Source organism: Melopsittacus undulatus, chromosome 4 (genome assembly GCF_012275295.1).
Source record: "Melopsittacus undulatus isolate bMelUnd1 chromosome 4, bMelUnd1.mat.Z, whole genome shotgun sequence".
In the NCBI taxonomy this organism is placed as follows: domain Eukaryota; kingdom Metazoa; phylum Chordata; class Aves; order Psittaciformes; family Psittaculidae; genus Melopsittacus; species Melopsittacus undulatus.
In genome coordinates, this window is record NC_047530.1 from 78,947,716 (window position 1) to 78,961,242 (window position 13,527).

Sequence of the window (13,527 nt, forward strand, 5' to 3'; positions counted from 1 at the left end):
AACTTGCAATAAAAACCTGCATATACTGGAATGCCACCTTGATAAAAGCTAAGGCCTTGCCTAAACTTCCTCATAGAAATAAGATAAATGTTCAAAGCACAACAATTACTTTAAAATTCCAGAAATATAAACTCTCTATGTATACACATTCCAGAATAAACCTACCCAAGAGTGGCAGTAGCAATCAAATCCTCAGAAATTGTTTTAATACAGTTAATAGTTTGTCTCCTGCATAGAATCATAGAACCATTGAATGGTTTGGATACAAAGGCACCTTAAAGATCATCTAGGTCCAATCTCCTTACCTTAAGCATGGATACCTTCCACTGGACCAGGTTGCTCAAAGCCCTGTCCAGCCCAGCCTTGAACACTTCCAGGGAAGGGACATCCACAACTCCCCAGGGCAACCTATTCCAGTACCCCACCATGCTCACAGTGAATTTTTCTAATCTACCCTCTTTCAGTTTAAAGTAATCCCCTCTTGTCTTCTCTCTACATGCCCTTGTAAAAGTCCTCTTGGCTTTTTTGTAGGCCCCTTTCTTTAGATACTGGAAGGCTGTCCTAAGGTCTTCCAGAGCCTTCTGTTTTCCAGGCTGAATAACACCAGCTCTCTCAGCTTGTCTTTGTAGAGACTTCATAGCTCTCTGATCATATTCACGGCCCTCCTCTGGACTCGCTCCAACAGGTCCATGTCCGTCTTATGTTGGGAGCCCCAGAGTTGGATGCAGTGCTCCAGGTGGGGTCTCACGAGAGCAGAGTGCTCCCTCAACCTGCTGGCCATGCTCATTTTTGATGCACCCCAGCATAGAATTGGCTTTCTGGGCTGCAAGTGCACACTGCTGGATCATGTTGAGCTTCTCATTAACCAACACCCCCAAGTCCTTCTCCTCAAGGCTGTCCTCAATCCATTCTCTGCCCAGCCTGTATTTGTGTGTTTGGAATTACCCCAACCCACATGCAGGACCTTGCACTTTGCCTTGTTGAACTTTATAGGGTTCACACACCTCTCCAGCCTGTCAAGACCACCCTAGATGGCATCTCTTCCCTCCAGCAGGTTGACTGCACCACACAACTTGGTGTTGTTGGCAAACTTCCTGAGGGTGCACTCAACCCCAACGTCCATGTCACTGAGACAGATATTTAACAGCACTGGTCCCATTGCTGACCCCTGAGGAGCACCACTCATCACTGGTCTCCACCTGGATCATGAGCTGTTGACCATAACTCCTTGAGTGTAAACATCCAGCCAATTCCAATCCACCAAGTTATCCATCTGTCAAATTTATGCCTCCCCGGTTTAGAGACCAGGATGTAATGCAGCAGTGTGAATGCTTTGCACATGCACAGGTATATGACCTGAGTTGCCTTTCCTTTTTCCACCAATGCAGTAACCCCAGTGTGTAAAGCCACCAAATTTGTCAAGCACAATTTGTCCTTAATGAAGCCACATTGACTGTCACCTCCTTATTTTCCATGTGCCTTAGCATAGTTTCCAGGAGGATCTGCTCCATGATCCTGCCGAGCACCAATATGAGACTGACCAGACTGTAGTTCCCCAAGTCTTTTTCTTTCCCTTTTAAGAAATGCACATTATGTTTCCAGTCAGTGGGAATATCACTGGGCTGCCACAACTTCTCAAACATGATGGTCAGTTGCTTAGTCATTTTCATATGTCAGTTCTCTCAGGACCCACAGATGCATCTCATCAGGTCCCATGGACTTCTGCACCTTCAGGTTCCTTAGTGATCTCAAACCTCATCTCCTACAGCAGGCAGTTCCTCATTCTCCCAGTTCCTGCCTTTGTGACTTGCATGGTGTGGCTGGAGCACTTGCCAGTTAAGACCAAGGCAAAATGGTCATTGAGTACCTCAGCTTCTTCCATGTCTCAGGCAACCACATCTCCCATATGTGTGAACCTTCCGAAAAAAAATTACAGCTTCTCCTACACTGTTCAGGTAGCTCAACAAACACCATCTGTTTCTGTTTATTGTTCATTTGGAGGCACTGAACATTTGCAAAAGGTGTGACTTTTTGATGCTGGTATGGTCATTATAGTTTCCTCCCAATACTTCCATACTATCTCATTGCTGAAATTAACAAAATGTAGCTTTTGCTTGACATGTCTTTATTACTAGTTGACTCTGTTTATCATCACAATATAATTACTGTGTGATTATATAAAATTAATTGAAAAATTCTGTTTCTTGATAGCAAATACCATAGGAAAAAATATATGGAAATTATTATTTACATTTCTGATGATATTTTGCAACAGGAATATGGTATAGTAGTTCAAATACACCATGGATTTCCAGTAAAGCAATCTCAGAATAAAACAGCATGAAATTCCTCAAATTAATCTAGATTATTTTTAAATGCTATGTAGGAATGATACCATGCCAGAACGAAGGCAAGCATAAGAGGGAGTTAATACAGAAAAAAAAATCTAGGTGTCAAAACATACTTGTGGAATCTATGGAAACCTCATCAAAGTGAACAAGAGATGTATCAAAAGCATTTTGTGTGATGTCCAAGTGAAATTGAGTAAATGTGCTTGGAAATCTATGTCTTGACAAAACTAAATAGCTCAGTGTGGGTCTGTAAAAGTTAGACTAAAACTGATAGCACAACCTCCAAAACTCCAGCTGGTACTTCAGAGCTTAAAAGACATAACAGAACGATCAGAGGAGGTTTGTAAAAGACTGAGAATTTCAGAATTGAACACAGGCTCTCAGCTTTGAATGTTGTCTCTAGACATTGAAGAAAAAAACCACTGATGCACAAAAATATACAGCAGTATTGCAACTAACCTATTGCAGTAACATTTCCTTCATTTTGATAGTGGATGGGATTACTGAGCTGGGGCAGAACAATGAAAAATTATTTTGTACAATAAAGATCATATGCAATACAAAAATTTTCAGAATACTTTCAGTCCTCTGCCACAGACCCTTCACCTTTTGATAACATTCTGTTTGTTGAGTGAAGATTTTAATGAAAATAGTATTTCAGAACTTCCTTCCTATGTGAGTATATGTCCTCACCTTAACCTTATTTTAACATTGTTTTTTCTGTGGGCGTTTATTGTATTGTAGAGTATGGCAAATCTGATAAGAGAAAGGCAAAGACTAAGCCCAGTCTTATTGTATCAGAATGGCTGAAATAATTACATATCCTGGAAAACCTGGGAATTTCTGATCCTAGTTTCAGACACAGAATGGATGCACAGTTTTTGATTACAGAAAATTCTCTTGCAGTCACACATGAAGCCAAACTTCAGTTGTAATCTCTGATGAACAATCAACATGGCTCATTTCCTGGGCTTTGGGAGAAAAACTGTTTCTTGCACAATCCAGTGAACTAAGAATAACAGGAATGATATGCTTGATGAAAGCAGCAACACAGAATCTAAAAAATAACCCAGAAGTCTGCACTTTTGAATTAAAGTATGAATGTCATAGGGACGGCTTACAGGATGTTTGATCCCAAAAGTTTAGCTTCTTTCAGTGCCTTATAAGCTACAGCCATAACTGTCACAAGCACCCATTACCTGGATAGTTAATTCTTTCCAGGCATTCTAACTTGTTTCCAAAAGGATCATTACAGGTATTAAAAGATAACAAAACCCCACTAGTTTACATTCTGGTTTCCAAAGGAAACAAAATTATATTCTTTACCTACATTTCATTTTACTATAGCTTTTCTTCATGCCTTATGATGCAAAAAAAAAACCCCAAAAAAGTCTGTCTGGGTTTGTTACCTCGTAGGACAGAATTTGTCAGATACAATGAAAATACTATTCCCAGTTCTTTGGGTATTTTTTGCAAATAAATTTTCCTCTGCACTCACCATAAAACATCAACCAATTACACAACTGAGAAAAGATATGTGCTGCTTCCCGCTCAGTCGTTCATATAATTCCTGAAGTTTAGAAGTGGTTGGCTGTGGCAGAACAGTGGCCTTCGCACAAAAGGACTCTATAACAGCATATCCATATTCTTGGAAGGTACATTCAATCCCTAGCATCTCATCATTCTCAGGTACAATACTAACTGTCCAATTAATTTGGATATACTAAGCACATTGATATTACTATTCCTAAACATACATAGAGGACAACCAAAGGAGATTGAACAGCTTAGTGTGAGCAGAGTTCCTGGCAGCTTGCACCATAGAAATTGTTCACTGTAGAAAAATAATTAAAATTTATAATAGATGCATTTGTCTTTAGGAACTCACAGCTCTCCAGAGTTCTTATAATGACAGATCATACTGACATATATTTTCTTTAACCTTTACATTTAAAAAAATAGTTCTACCATCAATAGATTACAGTTTGAAAGAGACTCCCTTTTACAGGCAATCCTTTTTAAAATTATTCATAATATACTTTCCTGTGCTTCTGGTAACCGTCAAAAAATTGGCTTCATATCAGATGGAACATTGGTCTGATTTAATACAGCATTTCCTGTTTGGGTATTTACCTAATTCCAGTATTTTCTCCAGGGCTTGAGTTTTCACTAAGAAAGCATACTGCAATAGCCTCCAGTGAAGCCTGTTTCAGCACTCATTTCCTGCATCTGATCTTGACTTCTGAGAGAATTAACCATTTAGTTCAGTGAGATGCTAACACTTAAATGGTCAAGATATCAGTTTCACAACTATTTACTTCGCATCTCTGATGATAGAATTTAGTTAGAATAATTTGTAAGCTTGTTCTGTAAAAGCAAGGACTTCAAATTTCCAAACTGCTAATAATTGAAATTTCTGATAAATATTCCTGCATGTAAAATATGAATACTCCACAACTATAAATGAGGAGGGAAGGAGACTTGGACAACAAACAATACATTTAAGCTGCTTTGGAAACAGCAAGGCTTCTTAGACTCAGCTCATTAATTTTCCCTGGGAGATATGCAATTGAAATTCAGTGAGAGTTAAACACTTGACTCCCTTAGGTTTTTTAAAATCCCAGATGAAGTGATATTTAACTAATTCACACACTAATAGAAATTAGTCATTTGGCACAATGATGCAATCTAATTGTTGGTCACTATAATAGATTCAGTGCCCACCATGGCATTTAATAGTGTCATTATAGGAGTTCGCATGTCCTGTCCTGCCAGGCTAATAGCAGCTGAGTTTACTGGCCTGAAAGCCTAGTCACCTGAAGCTGAAAACAAGGGAAGTAGTTTCAGTGGAGGATGCTTCTTCTTAACTGCAGTTAGGTTGTGTATGCTCATTCAGCTTTCCACAAAGCACTTTTTGCTTTTAGAAGCATACATATTCTACATATTACAAGTAATATAATCTTTGGTTGTGACCATCCTCACATGTTCTATAAAATCCGTGAAATCAAATCCCTCTTTGACATGTATGAAATAAAATTAGACATCTCTGGAGAGATCTACTCTTGAAGAGCAGAAGTTTTTCTCCCCTCTCCTAGTTTGTTTTTTCTCTTTCATTCTTGGCGTCCTTTTCTTTCCTGCCAGAAATTTCCAAGCTGCTGAGCTCACTCTGCCTCCTCCTCCTCCCTGTCTGCTTTCTCTCCCCGTCTCTGCCTTGCCGAGTGTCAATGGGCTCCCGCAGCCGCTCGGGCGGACAGCATTCCGTTGCCGGGCAACTCCCTGAAAAGAAGCACATGCTGCTGTTCCACAGACAGAGCGTGCCCGTCTGCTCCAGTGATGCTGTGGCCTAATTTCTGCCTCTCCAGTGTTAGATACAAAAGGGAACATCTCCAGAGTAGAGGGTTAGGGAGTACTGAATTATCTGCACTTTTTTTGTTGTTTGTTTTTTTCCCACTCTCCTGTTCGGGTGCATCCCTCTCCAACTCAGGGCCCCCAGAAGTCATGCGTGTCTAATGCATGCGTTTGGGACTGTTCACTGGGCTTTGCAGAACTCTGACAATTTTCTGTTAGCTTTTGGCTGACTTAATACTACTTACACAGATCTGTTAAGCTTTTCTGTAGCTCTCCCATAAGGGCAGTTTTGCATGTAAATTCTCAAGGCCATTCATCTTTTCCTACCTGACTCTTTACTGCCTGGGTGTTTGGTTTGTGGGTTTTTTTTTAAAAGCCTCTTTAGGAATGCAAACATAGCCTTTCTTATTTTCCCTCCTTTCACTGTGGTTTCCTGAGAACAAAGAACAGCAAACTTAAGAAATTCCTTTGGTTTTTATACAGCCTGAAGAAAGATCACTGCTTTATCCATGGATTTAGTTTTGGAGTGCCTAATCTTCTCAAAATGCAGGCCCATATGGATTCAGATTTTGTGGTTTGAACTCAGCTCTGCAACCACAATCCTTCACTGTCTATTAAAAACAGAATTGTAATTAGGCAAAAAACAGCAGTCAGAATTAGAAGCAAGCTTCCTTGCTTTTCTTTCTAGTTTTCTTAAATTCATTGTTAGTATGCTTTTAATATGAAGACTGCTTATGTCAGTTGCCTTCTGTCAGTTCTGGTACCAACTCAGAAGCTCATTCAGCTTGCAAGCAAACCTGAACCTCAGGGAAAAGCTGCATCGTATTCAGCCTGACAGAGTCTAATATTGCTATGGTGCTCTGGGTATTTCGCTGATCCTCCTCACACTTCTGGACCAAGTCTGGAATCCCAGTCCTAATATACAAATCCCTAATTTGGTTAGTGTTCCTCTACTTTAAGGGCAGCCAAGAATCTTCATGCACTGATTCCTAGAGTCAGCACTACATTACCAATTCCTGTCAGCATAGCTATGTCAATACAAACTGTGAAAAACATGCAACCTCCAGCTGACACTGTACCAGTAAATGCCTGGTTCAGCTTCCTTTATGCCATCATGCCACCAGGACAGCACATTTGTCAGCTTAGCTTGTGCCTTCAGTAATGTGCTGTAATTAAACAGGAAAAATCCGCAGCGGCATTGGACAAACATGGAAATCACAGATGCCCTGTAACAGGCAAGACCAGGGCCAATGTCTGTGGACACATTACATTAAAGACTTTGCAAGACACAAAGACCCAGAGCTCTGCAGAGGAAAAGTCCCAGCTCAAATGTTTCCATTCTTCCCAATGGCACAGTACGTAAGAGATTTTTTTGCTTATCTCCTACACAAAGGATCAGAACTGTTGAAATGCGCAGTAGCCATAGTTCTGCAACACTAAACACAAATGTGGGGAAGTCTCATCCTTTTGGAGCAAAAGGGTATTTGGGTCCTTGCATGTTTCATGTGCTAGGTAATCACCACATTACTTGCAAAACATTATGAGACCTGGAAAGAAAGGTGCTCTATATGGGCAGAACAACAGTTAGTACTTGCACGAGTCACATATATATACAGCTTTCAGTATTATACAACTCCTCAAACATTCCTCCTCCCCAAACACACCCTGTGTAAGATGAAACATGTGGGACTATCCCCCCTCAAAACCACAACTTAATAGCACTAAAAAAGCAATAAAATGTCTTAACATTCCATTAAAAATTCACACTCCCATTTGAAGTCAGTTTAAAAGGGAAAATAAGGCCCCATAACTGTTTATGGCCATGGCAAAGCTAATGGAAAAGAAAAAAATAAAATGAGGTGATCTGTTGCCAAACAGGTAAAGAACTGAAGAATAACAACATGAGCCAATTCACCATACAGATACCAATTTCTTCCTGTCCAGAGGCAGTCTATGTGTTTATGTGGTTTTGGATCTTGCATCAATTCAAGATGAGACTATAGTTTGGCCCATAGCCAGAAAGTGGCAAGTGAAATAATGTTCCAGTACTTGCACTGTGCACAGACAGCTGGCTTCAAAGGGAAATGGACTAATCCTACTTCATTTCCCTTCTTCAGTATGTGTTTAAAGAGCTTTGGTGCACTGAAGGAAATTGACCAGAATTCATTAGTTCCCTTCTGATTCAGCTCATTGCTATTGGGAAGGGAAACAGGTTGGCATTGCAGGATCCTACTCAATTTCCTCTTGAAGCAGTCTTGAAGTCAATTCTGTTCTCACTTGTACACACAGATCTTCACTAATGATGCATGTATTTAAATGCCATAGCTCTACAAGCTGACTAAAACATAAAGACTATGATGGGAAGAAGAAATATTAAATACTATATATATATTTTAAAGATACACTATTTGACTTTGTACCACTGACAATTTTTGCCTGACAGCATTCCCAAGAAACAAGCTCAGAAAATCAAGAGAACTTCTTGAAAGAGACACAGGAGAAAAGAAAGGAGGAAAAAACCCAACCAAGAATAGGAAAAGATCACAATGAAGGAAAAGAATAATTTTGTAAATAGATCAAAACCATTTTCTGCTATTCAATGAAAAATTACAGCAAACTAAAACACTGATTGCAATAGCTAAAGCAAATCCTAGGGATCATTTTTATCTTATTTGGAGGTGGTTTTTGAAATGGAGACATGAAGCTTAATAGCTTGTTCTGGATCAAAAATTTTTCTTCCCATTCATAATCACATCTCTCCATTTCTCTCTCTAGAGCTCATGACACATTTTTATGAGCACTTTCAAGGTTACTGGAAGCAATAGGATCTCAACAATTCCAGGCAATACCCTGTTCACTGTGAGACCACTGCTTTTGAGATAATAGGCCAGAACCAGCACTCTTCCAAAGCAAACCTACAATTAACCACCTAAGCAGAAAGTGGCTTGTGACAAAGCAAGCAAGCAAGTAGAACACAAGAAAGCTACAGGATTCATGATGGGACCATGGCTTCACTTGAATCAAATAAGCACAACATGTAAAAATCACTTTTTCATACTGTACTGAAGATGAAGTATTATTGCTATAATGAACAGTTTTTTAAGCTTGAAGCATGACTTTAAATGGTGAACAGCCTTACGAATTTGGTTTCCATACTAATTACAAATCCATGAGCTTGAAGCAGTATATCAGATAGAAAATGTGTCATTAAGTTGGAATCAATAAAAAGCCTTTAGAATAGCAACACTCTCTGAAAAAAAAAAAGGAAAAAGAAACAAAAAACATGGGCAATTTCAAATCCCTTTTGTTTTAGAATGTTTTATTGTCTGAAGTTGTAGAGGTGACTGAGAAGTTATATGGGACATTCTTAGCATTTGATTCCTCACCAGTTAACTGCAGAAATCTAGTACAGACACAATTTATATCCTGCACTAATAGCTTCTCAGCACAAGAAAATGAAGGACAATTAGAGAGCAAGTAATGGCTCAGAGATTCTACAGAGCACTGGACCACCTAAAGAGCAAGTTAAAATTAGATCATTTTCCTTTAGTCTTCTACCGTCAACCTCAGTTTACAGCTTTAACTTTTATCACTAGACCATAATTTGAAATGTTACTCAATGTAATCTAGAAAAAGTTATACAACATTTAAAACTTCCAAAGGCTGACAGCTTCATACAGAAGCACTGGGATAGACATAGCAATAATAGAGATAATCTGCTCTCTTTGCATGTTCGATTTATTTTCTCACTCCAAAGACAAAGGTTGAATGTCTCATCACTCTTTAGTTGTAGTGAATGGATATTGTACAGGAAGAAATCAGTCACCGCTTGTAGATAACATCACAAACAAATAAATGCATGAAACAAAGGCATTTCACAGCTCAAACGTTCAAAGTCAAACTAGTTTACTAGACATTTTTCTCATTTTTGTTGTTTAATGTTCCTCAGTTTCAAAGTACAAGACAGTAGATCATACAAAGGCAATTTTAACCCAATCAGTTCAGCAAATGTAACTACATTTTTTAATCCTTTCCTGTTTGCCACATTTAAGTCTCTATTATTATCATTCAATTGCTTCTCTGATTACACAAAAGCCTTTTCTTTCCTATTCTCTTTGCAAAATCTGCATTCTCCTTCTTCCTACCTGCACAGTTTTGCTCTCTTTAAAAACCTTTTCCTTTTTGTCATGCTGTGCATAAATATGACTTAAACTTCACTTTTGTGTCACCTCAGGATTCAAATTTCCCTCCAATTTGAGATAAATTTTTCTAGATAAAACTATATTCTAAATGTATCCAAGCCTTTAACAGAGAATTCTGTTTTTACTCTCAGAAACATTTCAGCTTACAAAACATATTTCAGCAAAACCTTCCCTTAATTCTTGATGTAAAGAGCCATAGGTCGCTTTTCTGAAAATGAAGTGCAGAATGAGGAGCGTAGCTCAACAACCTAACCAACCATGGAGACAGAGTTACTATTTACAAATGGGAGTTAACATATGCAAGGAGAATTGCACTTTTGAAAACATAACAGGAAAATAAAACATCCTTTCATTTACATTAGAGGTGTCTCTTGGACTTCAAATGGGAGTGTGAAATACTGAGGAAGAGAGAGATTAAATACTGTGACAAGAGGTAGTTCACAGTGACAGAGGAACACCTGCCCTTACTGCCATTCTTTGACAGGTACCAAATGACCATGTTTGTCTACAAGCAAGAATTAATACACCGTGGAGACCAACACAGGCTGCCCAGAGGAGGAATGAAAGGGAAAGGAAAGTGATCAGGGAACCAGGAAATACCGAGTCCTTCCACTATGCTCTGCACATACGGCAAATGTTGTGCAGATCACCCTAGACAATAAAGGCGCTAATACTGTTTGAACAATTCATCCTGCTACTGATGCACCATTACAGAAGGAGAGATAGGAATCATGGATGCCACATAATCTTACAGTGACCTTGGTAATAGGTAGTCTGGAAATACGTGATGGCTATTTCAAATTAGAGACAGAGATATACCACCCATGCTTGCCAAGCATACCTCCTAGTCCCAACAGCTTTTTTAGACATCACAGACTAAGAAGAGTTAGATTTTATATGTGCAAATTTATTCTAAGACATTTAACCTTTCACTTGTCAATATTATCCCATCTCTTTGATTCTTCAAATGTAGAATATCACAAGCCACGAGCAATTCAACATTTCCTCTAATACAGCCTCCTAAGCATGAGGTTCAGAATCCTGACATTATGTAAAAACCACACATATTTCCTAGTTAATTGAAAAATATACTTGCTATAGTAATTGTGCCCCAACCAGGAAAAAAGAGAGCACCTCTTTAACAGAAGCCTAGCAGCTAAACTGTAAGTGAAAAAAGGATGTGTCAAAACCTTCTTCTTCTGTTCAACCTTGTAGTAAACAGTCATCTATTTACCAGGGATTTAGAAAGACTATAGACAGAATGTGGCTTATTATTACGCATTGAAAAGTGAACTTTTTGTATGAGAATTCCCTCACTTGCCTCACTGTACCAACTTAAAATATGTGATGTGTAGTTACTGAGAAATCAATCTACTGCAGCTATTAGAAAATGTGTTTAACACTAACCGGTCAAGCTGGCTGGCTTCTTTGCTTTCTCAACAGCCTTCGTGTAGCTTCCTTGAGTTGTTTTCTAAGGTCTTCCTTTGGCTAGTCATGTTTATAGCACTAGGAAAGGAAGAAATAAAGCAACTGTAAAGCTTGTTAAGAAGTAGTACATGTGCTATTAAAGGTGATCTTCCCAATTCCAGTTCTATTTGTTATTATTCCTCTCTGAAGTGGACCAAATCTTTCAATCTAAAATCTGAGCACCCTTCAACAGTCAGGTCTCTGAGAAAAGCATTCAAAGCTAACTTCTGAACTTCTGTAAAGCCTATTGCCACATTCTAAGAAAGCGACAAAGGATGACTTCCACAGCAGATTGAAATCCATCAATATATTAGAATACAACACAAGTCTAAACACCCTTTATGCTGGATAAAAAACTGTTGAGTCATAGCAGTGTAGTAAGCATAGTGGTCTTCAGATGGAGAAAACCCAAGATGCACCTCTTCTCATAGTGATTTACAGTATAGACAAACACGCCTTTGAAAACAGCTGTACCATACAACCCAGTGCGTCTTCCTCAAATATTAATCAAGGAAAACATTAATCCTTGTCTATGCAGTCTGTCTAGAGAGCATTTCCCATTGTGTTTCAAGTAAAGTCAGGCAGGTTAGATTCAAACAGAGCTCAGCTAACCTGGATGACTTTGTCTGAAATGGACAGGGGTGCATTTACAGTAGTTCAGTCTGAGGGTGTGGCTTCACTCACAACTTAGTTTTGGGTAAATGCAGGTTACTGCAGAAGCTAACCTTTAAGACAGTACTGTGGACAGCCAGCCTCTACTAGCTCACTGGTAGAAGAGACTATTGTCCCTGGCTTGCTATTATGTATTTGTTGGGAAAAATTTGCAGATCCTCAGATTCTTCATCCACATGATCTCTTTTTTTTTTTTTTTTTTCTGTAGCTTGATCCTTCAAGCAGTAAAACCTTGAACCCAGCTCTTGAATCTAATGCTCAGCTTTGCCAACTCTACCTCCTCAAAGGCAGCTGAGGTTTTGGCCTTGTGCTAGCGTCTGTCTTCAGCTGACAACTAAAAAAAGGGCATGCCAGTCTTTTTTAGCAGAATACCTACAACGAACACAAAACCAATGAAAACCTAGATAACTGATACAGCAAATTGAAAGATGCACCTTTTAAGTGTATTTTGCAAGGTATAACATAGTATCTTTCATGTCTTACTTTCCAATTAGGCAGGTTCAAGTCTACAGTTCATGGAATCTGGAATGTAACTACAAAAATATGAAAAACTAACAGATGGACCTGGACAGTTGCATAGTTAAATCACATACAGCAGCCAAGCAAAATTAACAGGAATGCCCTCAACAATAAAAAAAAAAAAAAAACGAGTAATGTATAAGGATCTGAGAAAAAGAATCTTCAGAAAAATAACACAAACCACCCTTCTGTCCGGTAATGTATTTAGTCATTCTGACTGAAGGACAGTTAAAACAAAAACCTGTTACCATGCAGATTTGCATTTTCATTTGTAAAAAGGCGACGGGATATGCCAGGTTAATCACTCTGTTAATCCGTTTCTCTGGTTCCAGCTGTGAACCATATACTCATCTTTTTAAGTCTCAAAAAAACAGCAAACTGTAAAGGGGAAACTCCCACAGCAGGATAAAGAACCAAACTAGCAGTTGCACTCTCCACAATCTTGAACATCATAAAGTTTATAAATGCCAACAAGTTTTGCTCAGCAGACAAAAGGAGAAAGAAGTACAACAGTGAAAACTAGCTGCAGTTTGCATAGCATACAGGTCATACTGGTGTCCCCAGAATGGTACTGGGCTGTAAGTATGCATGCCATTTAATCACACTAGTTGCTCAGAATTGAAAAATTGGCATCATATTATTCCTGCTTCCTCTAGAAGAAACTAATAAAACACATTTCTAGAACTCGAGACTGAATCACATCAAAACATGACATGTTAGGTTAAACGAGGTTAAGTGAGGTGTTCAGAATGAAGGCTCACATCTTACAAAAACTTGGCATGGTATGTAATGCCACTACTTGAAAATTAAAGAAAATTTAATTTCTAGGTATATAGGCATGTAGAAACTAAGTAACTTCAACACAAAATGTTACATTTATCAATCAATCATTTATCAGTTTTAAGACATTATTTCTTACTGACATGTGGGAGTCATCCATAAAGGACCATCAATACAGTCATTTAAAT